Genomic DNA, 13,913 nt, shown 5'->3' with positions numbered 1-13,913 from the left:
ACACTGTCCTAACGGACAGTGTCCGGGAACCGGGAGGTCAGCTGTCCCTCAGACAGCTGAGACTCCAGCCTTGCCGGTCAGCGGACCATCGCCGCTGATTTCGGCAATTAACCCCATAAATGCGGCGACGGATTGCCGTCGCCGCATTTAAGTGGTTTGAAGCACATCGGCAGCCCCCACGTAGTGATTGTGGGGGCTACCGATGCTTGTCGTGGCAATTCGGAGGTCAGACAATGACCTCCGGGTTGCCATGTACGGAAGCCTCGGAGGAGCAGCCTCCTGCCGGTCCTCCGAGGCTTCCTGTCAGTGTGACTGTCACGTCACAATGACAGTTAGAGTACATTACACTACGTGTGTAGTGTAATGTACTCTAGCAGCGATCAAAGCTGCAAGTCTAAGTGTCCCCTAGTGGGACAAGTGAAAAAAGTAATAAAAATGTTTTAAAAAAAGTGTAAAAATAAAAGTTATAAGTTAGGGCGGATTCACACGAACGTGAATTGCGTCCGTGCAGGCCGCGTGGTTTTCACGCGGCTCGCATGGACCAATAGAAGTATATGGGGCAGTACAGACAGTCCGTGCGTTTTGCGCAGCGTTTGTTCCGCTGCGTAAAAAGCGCGAAATGTTCAATATCTGAGCGTTTTTCGCACATCACGCACCCATTGAAGTCAATGGGTGCGTGAAAACCACGCATGCCGCACGGAAGCACTTCCGTGCGAACTGGCTGTTTCGCGCAACAGCTGTCAAAAGGATGAATGTAAACAGAAAAGCACCACGTGCTTTTCTGTTTGCAAACATCCAAATGGCGTGTTGGCGGCTGCGCGAAAACCACGCAGCCGCGCATCATATACTGCTGCCACACGGAGCTGTCAAGTGGCTTTTGCGCAGGCAAAACGCAGCGTGTTTTGCGTGCGCAAAAACGCCACGTTCTTCTGAATCAGCCCTTATATAAACAAACACTGCATTTTTTTCCTATAATAAGTCTTTCATTATAGGAAAAAAATTAACACGTTAAAAAAAGTACACATATCTGGTATCACCGCGTTCGTAACGACCCCAACTATAAAACTATGATGTTATTTTTCCCGCACGATGAACACCACAAAAAAAAACAATAAAAAACTACACCAGAATCACTTTTTTTGGTCACCACCCCTCCCAAAATAGTGAATAAAAAGTGATCAAAAAGTCGCATGTACCCGAAAAAACTACAACCCGTCCCGCAAAAAACAAGCCCTTACACAGCTTTTTTGACTGAAAAATAAAAAGTTACGGCTCTCAGAATATGGTGACACAGAAAATAAATAATTTTTAAAAAAAAGTGATTTTATTGCGCAAACGCTGCAAAACATAAAAAAACTCTATATACATATGGTATCGCCGTAATCGTACCGACCCGCAGAATAAAATATAATGGTCATTTATAGTGCACGGTGAACGCTGTAAAAAATAAACTAAAAAACATTGTCAGAATTGCTTGTTTTTGGTCAACCCGGCTTGCAAAAAAATTTAATAAAAAGTGATCAAAAAAATCGCATGTACCCCAAAATGGTACCAATGAAAAGTACAGATTGTCCTGCAACAAATAAGCCGTCACTCAGCTCCGGTGGTGAAAAAAGAAAGAAGTTCTGGCTCTCAGAATATGGCGATGCAAAATGTGCAGTGTTTTCTAAAACTGGGTAACATCCGACACCATTTATCAGTGCGACGCCGGCCACACATCTATGAATTATTATTTATTTACCGCATTTTTATACCCTCTTATTATGCTCTGATGTACCCCGCACAGATTACATATGCCCCCACATTATAAACTGAAATAGCAGCGAAACCCAAAACAGAAAAACTACCAAGCAAAATCTGCGCTCTAAAAGCAAAATGGCGTCCCTCCCTTCTGAGCCCTGCAGCAGTTTGCGTACACATATATGGCATCGCCATACCCGGGAGAACCCGCTTAAAGCTTTATGAGGTATTTGTCTTCAGTGGCACAAACTGAGCATAACATATTATGCACTAAAATAGCACATCAGTGCAAAATTTTAATATTCACACCATCCGCTGTGCATTAACCCCTTTGAGCACTATGACTTAATAGCACATCATGGCGTGGGGGTTCATGTATGGAGCGGGCTCACGTGCTGAGCCCGCTCCATACGCTGCGGGTGTCGGCTGTGTATTACAGCTGACACCCGGGACTAACGGACAGGAACAGCGATCGTGCGGTTACAGGAGTCTGTAAAAATAACAATATACTGCAATACATTAGTATCGCAGCATATTGTACCCGCGATCCAATGATCGCTGGTACAAGTCCCCTAAGGGGACTAATAAAATGTGTAGAAGAATTAAAGTTATTAGTAGTGAGAAAGAAAAAAAAAGTTTAAAAAAAAACCTTTTCCCATTTTTCTTTTAACCCCTTCAGGACACAGCCTGTTTTGGCCTTGTGGACGCAGGCGATTTTTCCAAATCTGACGTCACTTTATGTGGTAATAACTCGGGAATGCTTTTACCTATCCAAGCGATACTGAGATTGTTTTTTCATGACATATTGTACTTTACGTCTGCGAAAAAATTTGGTCGATAAATTCAATATTTATTTGTGAAAAACACCAAAATTTATAGAAAATTTGCAAAAAATTGCATTTTTCTAAATTTGAATGTATCTGCTTGCAAAACAGATATTAATACCACACACAATAGTTACTAGTTAACATTTCCCATATGTTTACTTTATGTTTGCATCGTTTTTTGAACATCCTTTTATTTTTCTAGGACGTTACAAGGCTTAGATTTTTAACTCAAAAATGAAGCTCAGGATTTATCATCTCGCTTTGAAAAAAGGGGGTACCCTAAAAAATTAATTAAGAAGGGATACAATAGGGCGCTCAGACAGAATAGAGAGGAAATCCTCAAAAGAGGTAAAAAGAACAACAGTGATAATAGGGTTAGATTCATCTCAAAATATGGGTCCCATTGGGACATTTTACGAAACTTAATGATAAAGAATTGGCCACATTTAACCCTGGACAAAAGAATTAACTCAATAGTGGGGAATATACCGAGCATGGTTCCTAAAAAAGACCCTACATTGAGGGACATGTTAGTTAGTTCTGAGTTCAAGAGAAGAACTCCAGAAAACGATTTATGGCTACAGAAACGTCCAAAAGGAATGTTTATGTGTGGCTCATGTAGATGTTGTAAATATGTACTAAGGCACTAATGAGGCACTTCATTTATTACTGCCCCCTATATTTCACTTATAGTATTACACTTGCACACACACTATTCATTTATTATTTCTTACTACACATCCCATGCACCACACACCACTCCCCTCAAGACTAGTGGGAGTGGCTATTATTATTTAAAGCACCTGCTCGCCCTTTCATCAGCATTTCTGGCCTGGCTGTGTCCATTTGCAAGTATGGCCTTTTTCGGTGTTTCTGTATATGTCCCTGTGTTTTTATCGGTTCTAAATATGTACTAAAATCAGATACTTTCTCCGACAGTGAACACAAGAAGGAATTTAAAGTCTATAATTTCATTAACTGTCGTTCAACTATGGTAGTGTACTCTATTATCTGCCCATGTGGGAAACAATGCATTGGGAAAACCAAGCGAGAATTACATATACGCATAAATGAGCATATCTTAGATATCATTAAGGGAGAAATGAAGAACCCATTGGCATTTTTGAAACACATCATGAACAATCTCCAACTGGCTTGAGATTTATGGGGATTTACCAACTTCTTGGAGATAGGAGGGGAGGTGATCGTAACCGCATACTCCTACAAAAGGAAACTATGTTGATCTACACTTTGGGAACTTTGAATCCTAGGGGACTAAATAACGAAATTAAATTTAACATGTTTCTCTGAAACTGAATCGTTGGGAGCTGGTGGATTTCTACTATGATGGCTGTGTTCCAGCGTCTATAGTGGTCTCCACTTGCTCTCCCCTTTTTAGTAAAATTATTCTTGATTATATAATCTCCTCAAATTTCCTCTTCTAAGAAACCTTGACTCTAGTATAGACAATATGGATTATGTCCAAAGTATCTCATGTTTTTGAATGAAAAATTAGATAAAAAATAAAAAATAAATGGTCGATCATTTGAACCTAATATGAAATATGAAACCCATTATTCAAAAAATATATGGCTCTGCGCTATCACCTTAAATTTTTCTTTTTTAATATAAAAAAATCTGGATCTTGGTATAGATAACATATACTGGGTCTGAATATCCCATTTTTCTGGGAACAACAAAAAATAAGATGAAAAACAGTAAAATGAAAATGACCAACTTTACATCAGAATATGGTATACCTAATATATTAGGCGAACAAGTAGCCTTATGTATATTCTCATAAGTCCTCTCTGTTGGGAGAATTTGTTGTGGCAATTTCCATGGCTGGTGGGGACTCAGGGTCTACTGCCCCCTTTGGGCATGGAACCTTCTCCCTGCCTCCCCTGGAATGCCTCGCAAATTCTACCCATACATATATTTTGTACAAAAAAGTGATAATGAAATTATAAGGTAAAATTATACTCATGGGGGAATAGGTTTTTCTTCCACTGAAAGACATTTATTATATTCAAAGTGCAATGTGTTGCTAATTTAAGCTACATAGGATTATCAATAAAAATGGAGAATTTGAATTAAATAGTGGGCTCATATTGTTAGAGGAATTGTTTTCTCCCCATATTGTTATCACCACATATGATTAATTAATGGGGTCCTTGAGATAATTTCCATGGTCGGTGGGGACCCGGGTTTTATTGCCTTATTAGGCATGTGACCTTTCTCCCTGCCTCCCCTGGAACGTCTCATGAATTTCATTTATATATAATCTGGTATAAAAAGTAAAAATTGAATTATGTGGTGTAACTATACTTATGAGGGAATCAGTTTATTATTATTTTTTCCACCAAAAGACATCTGGTTAAGTTTGAATGTTAACACCTTACTAGTCCCATCTATATGTAATTAAGAATGGAGAACTTTTAGTTGGAAGAATTACGTTTCCCCATGCTGTCATTGTCACTTTCAAATAATTAAATGAATTTATATGAAGACACACCACTGATGACCTATTATTTACATAGATATTAAACATAATACTTTATGAATATGGTTTAATCATTAAATGATCTTACTGTTGCCTTTTTACAAAGTATGTTATTTGTTGTTGAAAGAGAAATCATAATAAATATATTCTGTGAAGATAGGCACACATACTTTGCAACAGTTTAGGCTTTTTCTATGGAATATTTTATTCAAAATTATGGAACCAATAAATGAATGTTGGGACACTATAAATACAACGTATTTGGTTGTATCTGACAAACGGCTCTGAGGAAATCCCGTCCAGGGATGAAACGCGTCAGCTGATCTAATCAAACGGGGCGGGTAGTGACGTCTAAACCCTGCCTTGCAAATCCCTGACTATACTGGAGATATCACATGGAACAGAGATACCATACGGCTTGGAACTTGCCCTCTTGCCGGCGTGTGCCCTCACTTTCTCGGATCTTGTGCTCCTTTGTGTATACTGGCAAAGAAAGAATCACTTGATGTGACGGTGGAAGTTTGGAGGCCTCAAGAAACATATGACCATACAAAGTGGAACTTACCTGGTGAAGGCCTTCCATGCAGCCCGTTGGGCTGACTGCTCCTCCACACGGCTCCCCGATGCTCGCTGGATGATTAGAGGTAAAATCTGTATGACCAATGGAAGTTTGGCTTGCCGTATACAAATCTTGAAAAAACGGCCCTCTATAAAAATAGAGATCTGGAGAGCTACATATTAACCCAAGGGTCTATGAATAGACTGCCAGTTACCATTAATTCCTATAACAATAAGGATGCAACTTGTAAAGGAGAAGAGTGAAATAGACACGCTGTCAAATTTGTCTTATTATATGATGGCCACCTTCCCATGACGGGAACTACACTATACGGGAAAAAAAAAAAATTATTACTAACTATCTGGAATAGGACCTCTGGCCATTCTTAGGATAAAAAAGACATATTGCCCAAAACCGCAAGTGTGAACACAACCCAGCGTTTTTTCAGAATTATCCCTCTGATATTATACTAAGGATAAAATATATATATATATGATGTATGTTATTCATCTTTAAGGGATTCAATTTATGTATAGAGGATCGGTTCCAACTGTATGTTATCTTTTCCTGGCCAGGAGATTTTTTTACATTTGTGTGTATTTTCGAAAATATTCGGAGTTAATAATAAAATAATTTTTATACATTTCTATTAACCCAAGAGTGCCTAGTAATTTTCTGGAATACTTTTTTTTTTTTATATATATCTTCTATCAGAAATTGCACCGTGCTATATTTACATTGCATTTTTGGGTATGCTTATTAGGTATGGTTTAGCTATAACCACATCTTTTTCTATATTAGATTTTTAGCAGCAATTTCTCATATTTTCAAGAAATTTCCAAAACCTATTTTTTCATGGACCAGTTCAGTTCTGAAGTGGCTTTGAGGGCCTTATATATTAGAAACTCCCCATAATTCACCCCATTTTAAAAACTGCACCCCTCAAAGTATTCAAAACAGCATTCAGGAAGTTTCTTAACCCTTTAGGCATTTCACAGGAATTAAAGCAAAGTAGAGGTGTAATTTACAAATGTAATTTTTTTGCAGAAATTCATTTGTAATAGAAAAATTTCTGTAACACAGAAGGTTTTACCAGAGAAACGCAACTCAATATTTATTGCCCAGATTCTGCCGTTTTTAGAAATACCCCACATGTGGCCCTAGTGCGGTAATGGACTGAAACACCGGCCTCAGAAGCAAAGGAGCACCTAGAGGATTTTGAAGCCTCCTTTTTATTACAATATATTTTAGGCTCCATGTCTGGTTTGAAGAGGTCTTGTGGTACCGAAACAGTGGAAAACCCCCAAAAGTGCCCCCATTTTGGAAACTACACCCCTCAAGGAATTTATCTAGTTGTATAGTGAGCATTTTAACGCCACAGGTTTTTTGCTGAATTTATTGGCGTTAGTCTGTGAAAATGAAAATCTACATTTCTTCTGAAGAAACATAGACATTTTTTAATTTTTGCAAGGAATAAAGAAGAAAAAGCGCCCCAACATTTGTAAAGAAATTTATCCTGATTACGGCAATACCCCATATGTGGTCAAAAACTTATATTTGAACACATTACAGCCCTCAGAAGGGAAGGAGTGCCATTTGGGTTTTGGAGCTCAAATTTTGCTATAATGGTTTTCGGTGCCATGTCCCATTTGCAACGCCATGGAGGGACCAAAACAGCGGAAACCCCCCAAAAGTGACCCTATTCACTATCGGAATCCAAGAGAGCAAATGCCTCTTAAGTGGTATATAACTTGTGTACCATTTTTTACGTTTTTTTTTTTTTTACTTATTTTTTGTAACAGTTTTAATAAAAGTAACAAAGAAAAAGTCCACTAATCCATTGATCAATAAATTTATGAACAACCCTAAGGCCCTGTTCACACAGAGTTTTTTTACGAGTTTTTCGGCGCGAAAACCGCTTTGCAAAACTAGTCAAAAACCGCCCGAAAATGTCTCCCATTGATTTCAATGGGAGTTGGACGAGCTTTTTTACCGTGAGCAAAAAAACGCATCGCGGTAAAAAGAAGCGACATGACCTATCTTGAGGCGGTTTCCGCCTCCAAAACACCATTTCAATCAGTCAGAAGGGTAGAAAAAAACACCTCGACGAGTGTTTTGACGAATTTTTGGCAAACCACTGTGCAAAAAATGTCTGGAGCAGTTTTTGCAGGAGGAATTTTCCTCCTACAAAAAACTCTGTGTGAACACAGCCTAACAATGAATCAATGTATTTCGAATTTACAGGCGTGTAAAATATATGAAGAGATTTATATAAGTATATGTGTGTATACGTATATATTACATGTACGTATATATCTATATGATGTTATAGATATATAACATCCCCAGTGGCGGATTATCATATGGGCAGTTCGGGCGGCCGCCCGGGGCCCGAGGCTCCCAGGGGGCCCGTGGCAGCCCGAACCGCACATCGTCTTATAAAACTATTCAGCGCACTAGCGCTGCTAACTGCCGCTACGGAGATGGGGAGAAGGAGCAGTGAATTGGCCAGGGTAGGTAGCAGGCGTTAAGCACGTCTGCTAGTGCTTAGGACACGCCTCCCTGACAGTGCGGGCGCCGCCATTGAGTAACAGAACAGCGACGGACGGCTGTTCTGTTACTCTAAAGCTGGAAGAGAAGAGCTGGGCCGGCGGTCACAGTCGCTGAGGTTAGTACTGGCTGCCGGTTTATCCTCCTGCCCAACTGGTTCCCGACCGCTGGCTGTATTTTTACGGCCAGCGGTCAGGGTCCTTAAAACCCGAGCCATAGACTTTTTACGGCTCGGGTTTTAACTTGCTGCCCGCGCAGTCGGGCAGCTGAATGTCGGGTCTCCGGCTGTCAGTGACTGCCGGGGACCGTGAGGAGAAGATAGAAGCAGCTTTCGCTGTTTCTGTCTTCTCCGATGTCTTTTTACACAGCGCTCAATGAACGCTGTGTATAGGAATAGAGACAGCAGCAGCGGCGCTGTCTCTATTCCTCCCGATGATCATGTGACTGGTCACATGATCGCTGGGTGCCGTTACTGACAGACTGCTGCTGGGTCTTACTAGACCCAGCACAGCCCTATTAGTGACAAACCTCACTATGAGAGGGCTGATTTCCCCTGTAATTGGGGCTGCTGTGCAGCCCCAGTTACAGTGGAAAAGATGGTGGAAAAGAAAGAAAAAAAATATATAAAGTTCCCCAAAGTGCAAAAAAAAAATTAAATAATAAATACACATAAAATACCCACCCCAGAAAAAAACGTTTCCCCCCCGCCAATAATTGTTGTAACGCTAGCGCTGACCCAATTACCCTAATATAGACATGTAATATATTAAACTTTACGGTAAACAATGACGATTACAAATAAAAGGTCTATTTTAGGGTAAAACTATGTTATTACCAAAAAAAATAGCTGAAACGTAAAAAAGCTTATTTTTTTACTATTATTTTCAAACTTTATGAATAAAAATTCTAAAATAGCAAAAAAGGTGTGTATAAAAAACGATAAAAAAAGAAACCTGCATTGTCTACGGAAAAAAACGTCGCAAAACTCACGTCGTTGGCACAACAAATAAAAAAGTTATAGCGTGCTAAAAATGTATATACGTTGCCCTGAAGGCTCAAAATAGCCCGGTCCTGAACTGGTTAAAGTCACTGGCCGACGCTAGGTGGGGGATTATGCAGTAAGGGGGGGGCTAACCATCTAACTGACGACAGCTAGCTCTATGGGGGGATAATAGCTTCCCCCCATAGAGCTCTCTTCAGTCAGTTAGACGCTCAACCCCCCCCCCCCCCTTGCAGTATAGTAACTACTGAGGACCCTATGGGGGAAGGCGGGATTATTCCTAGAGCCCTCTGCCTACAGTCAGATGGTTAGACCCCCTTGCAGTATAACTCTCCCTCCCCCATAGAGCTCTCAGCTGTTATTATATTTTTTTTTTTATAAAAATGTGTTTGGTGCAACTTTGTTATTACGTTTTATTAAAAAATATTTTCACTTTTTGAGATACAGCTGCTTTGTATCCTGTATCCGTCAGGTCAGCAGGACTGACGGGATCAGTGAAACGGGCCCTGCGCTAAATTATAATCTTAGATGTGATAGATTTGAGGTGGATCCTGCGTGTCACTGATCCTGTCAGTCCTGCTGACCTGACGGATACAGGATACAAAGCAGCTGTATCTCAAAAAGTAAAAGTATTTTTTAATAAAATCAATCAATCACACTGATGCACACACAAACATTTTATATATATATATATATATATATATATATATATATATATAATATAAAGTTTTTAAATGTGTACATGTGCCACTATATACAAGGGGGAGCGCTGTGAGGCACTATATACAAGGGGGAGCGCTGTGTGGCACTATATACAAGGGGGAGCGCTGCGTGGCACTATATACAAGGGGGAGCGCTGTGTGGCACTATATACAAGGGGGAGCGCTGTGTGGCACTATATACAAAGGGGGAGAGCTGTGTAGCACTATATACAAGGGGGGACTGTGTAGTGCTATCCACAGTGGTATGTGTGTGGCGCTCTTTATAGGGGGGGCTTTTTGGTGCTATTTACCAAGAGGGGGAGGGCTGTGTGGCGCTCTCTACAGGGGGGCTGTATGGCACTATCTATAGGGGGCTGTGTGTAACGCTCTCTACGGGGGGGATGTGTGATATATAGAGGGGGCTGTGTATGGCGATATCTATGGGGGTGTGTAATATCTACAGGGGCTGTGTGTGGCACTATGTACAGGGGGCTGTGTGTATGTGGTGTTTTACAGTGTGTGGTATTATTATATTCAGGCGCGCAGTGTTTGGTGCTATTATATTTAGGGGTACAGTATGTGGCACCATGACAACTTTATTTTCGTTTATAGGTGTGGAAATGTTGGAAAAGTGAGGAGACGTCTGAGTGGCAAATTCTGCAGAAATGAGTCATGGCCTGGAGAAGTCGTCATGAGCGCTGGACCGGATGGAGAAGAAAAGAGGAAAAAAACTACTAGAATCTGAGACGTCGTCACCTATGAGTCACTAGATTTATAGAGAATCTGTCACCTCTCCTGACATGTTTATTATAGGAAATCCTTGTATTTCACAAAAAGTCTATCTGCAGTCCAGGACTGATAGACAACTCCCCTTGTCAGGAGGATGTGTCCCTTAGTTGTATCCTGCTCCCAGTGTTCCCATATCCTGTTTCCTGCAACCTTTTACTGTGTTTGTATCAGAGCATAAGCCTATTGTTGGAGTCGCGTGTGCCTCATCTGCCACGTCTGGTGTCATCTGCCACGTCTGCTGCCATCTGCCACATTTGGTGTCATCTGCCACGTCCAGTGTCATCTGCTACTCCAAGCATCATCTGTGATTGCTACTTCGAGTATCTGCTTGATCATCTACCCAGGTACTTATATCCGAGAGACTATTATTGACTGTTGTTTGGCCAGCTGCTTCTCTGCTATGGGTCCACATACCCTACAGCCGTGACAGTAATAATTGCTGAATGGCTCCTCATAGAAGTAGCAGTAGTGGCCACATATTTCTATTCAAGTTCATTGCATGCATCCTACGATGTGCCAACGTGCTCCTATCTCTACACTGATGTATAGTTGATATAGAAGACCCAAGATACTGCACCTTCCATGCCAGCTTTGGACGATTTACTCCTGACAGCTAAACTTTTAGCTTATTTTCTATTGACGTATATGAAAGCCCTTACTGCCTCACTAGAACAGTCCAATTGGTTCCTAAGAATTACAGCATTTTATTCATTCATGTTTTATACTAGAAAACAATTATTTTAACCATACTTTTAATCAGACATTGTAAAATGTAATTTAATGAAATAATCATAGCCAGCCAGTTTTGGCCTTAAAGCGTACCTAACTTTTCAGGGGACATTTCAGAATAAGCTGTCATGTGTGTGTACATGAGGAATAACACTATTTCTGGTATTTATATGACATGTATTCTGCATTTTCTAGTAGTTTTCCCCTCTGCAGGGCTTTTGGACTTTTGCATGTCAATGGCCATCTAGTGCATTTCTACAGCTATGTACAACTTATACAATGTAACCTCCTGACATGTAATCCTAGGTGGGGGTGAAAATGCTAAAAGTGTTGAAAATGAATGAGTCAAAATCAGTAGTAAGAGGACATAGTAAGTGTTGGTGTTTGTGTGTGTAGGGGGAGGAAGGGGGCGGTTGTGGTCACACCTCCCCCTTTCTGCACCAAATATGCAGAGGTGTTTGGGGAGGGGGATTGTGCTGGAAATATAAAAGGAACAGTTAATATATGGAAGAATGAGGAGTTTCTGCAACACTGGAATGTCATTGTCTGCCCCTGCTGCTACCCAGCTGTACTAAATAGCAGCCCCATTTGGTCGCTGTATGACTGCAAGCCAAGTGGGGGCACGCTGCAAAATACAAGTCTGTCTAAGGCCTCATGCACATGACCATAGCCATGTGCACGGCCGTGATTTCCGGGTCGGCCAGCCACGGAGTGACAGCCGCGAGCCGCCCACAAGTCGTGTGCATGGCCCCATAGGAATGAATGGGGCCGCAATTCTCCCGTGGATTTTCGGGGGAATTGCGGTTGCAAAAGCACGTTCGTGTGCATGGGGCCTAAGATGCAGCAACTCTGTGCTATGTAGCCAGCAACATAACAGTTATATATTTATAAAATGTTGCCAAAACACGCATTGTTGGGTATCTCGGATTTGGAATTCAATGGTCAAGGGTCAGACTATCCTACCAGAGCACCAAGGATCCTCCGTGGGCCCAGGCTCTGACACAATAAGGCCCATTTGGAGCTGACTTTGGCACCAATCACTTGATACTAGAGTTTATTTTATGAGTTGATTCACAAATAACGTATTAGGCCTTATTGATGAAATATCCTGTGTTGAATGAAAAAACAAAGTTTATAAAGCAATTAAAAGTGGTGTGCACATGTTCTGTAAAGAAAGAAGGTAAACCATCAGAATCCTTTTCTCTGATGGGCCCCAAGAACCTCAGTCCAACACTGCAATGGTCCTCTAGTTAGAATGTTGTGTCAGTAACAGAGATCCTTGAGCAATGCTAAAGAAGTTTGGTCTTTCTATAGAGCACTTTTATCTGGAAATTTGTCGTGGCCAGCGGTTACATGTTCTTACATGTAGCTGTGACATATGAGAAAATCATCATCCCCATTAACATTTCTAGCCAGTGACAACAGTAGCATGTTGTGGGATGGAGGATGCAGCATATCCTAGCAATCTGGTACGAAAAAGTCCAAATAATGTAAAATAGCTATTTGTTTAAAAATAAAATAAAATATGCACTCACATTTAAAATTCCAGACTTCCCATATTCAAATGACTAACACGTGCTATGATATCGGTAATTTGCTTCTCCGTGTCTGCGCACAGGTTTGTTGGGAAGAGTAGTAAAGAGCTTTTTATTCTCCATATTGGCTAGTAAATGTATAGAGGTTAAAATCTCTGACTCTGGCTTTGGTTTACTTTTAGTTTCAGTGCATAAGCATGTTATATTCTGAATAAAATAATGTTTAAGAAGTAAACAAGATGTTGTAGTTGGAATGGAATTTCCAGAATTCCACAAAGTAATCAATATCAGCATATGGAAAATGTATGTAATATACTGGAGACTGGAAAAAGATGTGTGGGTAGTGCTATTGTAAAACATAAAAGGATTTTTCCGTAAACCTTGACATTTGTGCTGAAATACTTTATTTCCATGAATTATCAATGATAAAGATAAAGAAAGAAGTAGCAATAGTTTTATATGGTACTGACTGATCATGTGTAGAGTGAGAGTCAAAAGTCAGATTGTAGAATACAGACTTTGGTCAGTTTTTTTTGTTTTAATAGCCAACTGAATCTTAGAAGAGTAAGCAGAAGTTACATATGTTACGCCGCTGGTGGTGCTCAAGACTGCAATACCAGACTATCGCTATCACATGGGTGAAGCACGCATCAATATTGACAGAAAACAAAAGGCTCAAGTAAATCTCTAGTGGATGAGCGGAAACAAATACTGAAGTTAGTAGAAGATGGTGTCAATGTATAAATGTAGTGGATGACAGATGAATAACATTCAAATGGTAATAGATAAATAGGCAGTGGACAAGAATTAAAGAGGACCTGTCACTAGGTCATATAAGTTGAACTGGTTAACCGACCTGAATAGCGCTGTTTTCCTGATTTTCTTTTTTTCCTGGACCCGCCCTTTCCAGAGATATGGCCCACTGTTGTATTTGCTCCCTATATGCTAATTTGCTGTAGTTAGCCAACAGGGTAGAGCTA

Source organism: Rhinoderma darwinii, chromosome 1, assembly GCF_050947455.1.
Source record: "Rhinoderma darwinii isolate aRhiDar2 chromosome 1, aRhiDar2.hap1, whole genome shotgun sequence".
NCBI lineage: Eukaryota > Metazoa > Chordata > Amphibia > Anura > Rhinodermatidae > Rhinoderma > Rhinoderma darwinii.
The sequence above is the reverse complement of the archived record's forward strand: the minus strand, read 5'-3'. Positions refer to the sequence as shown.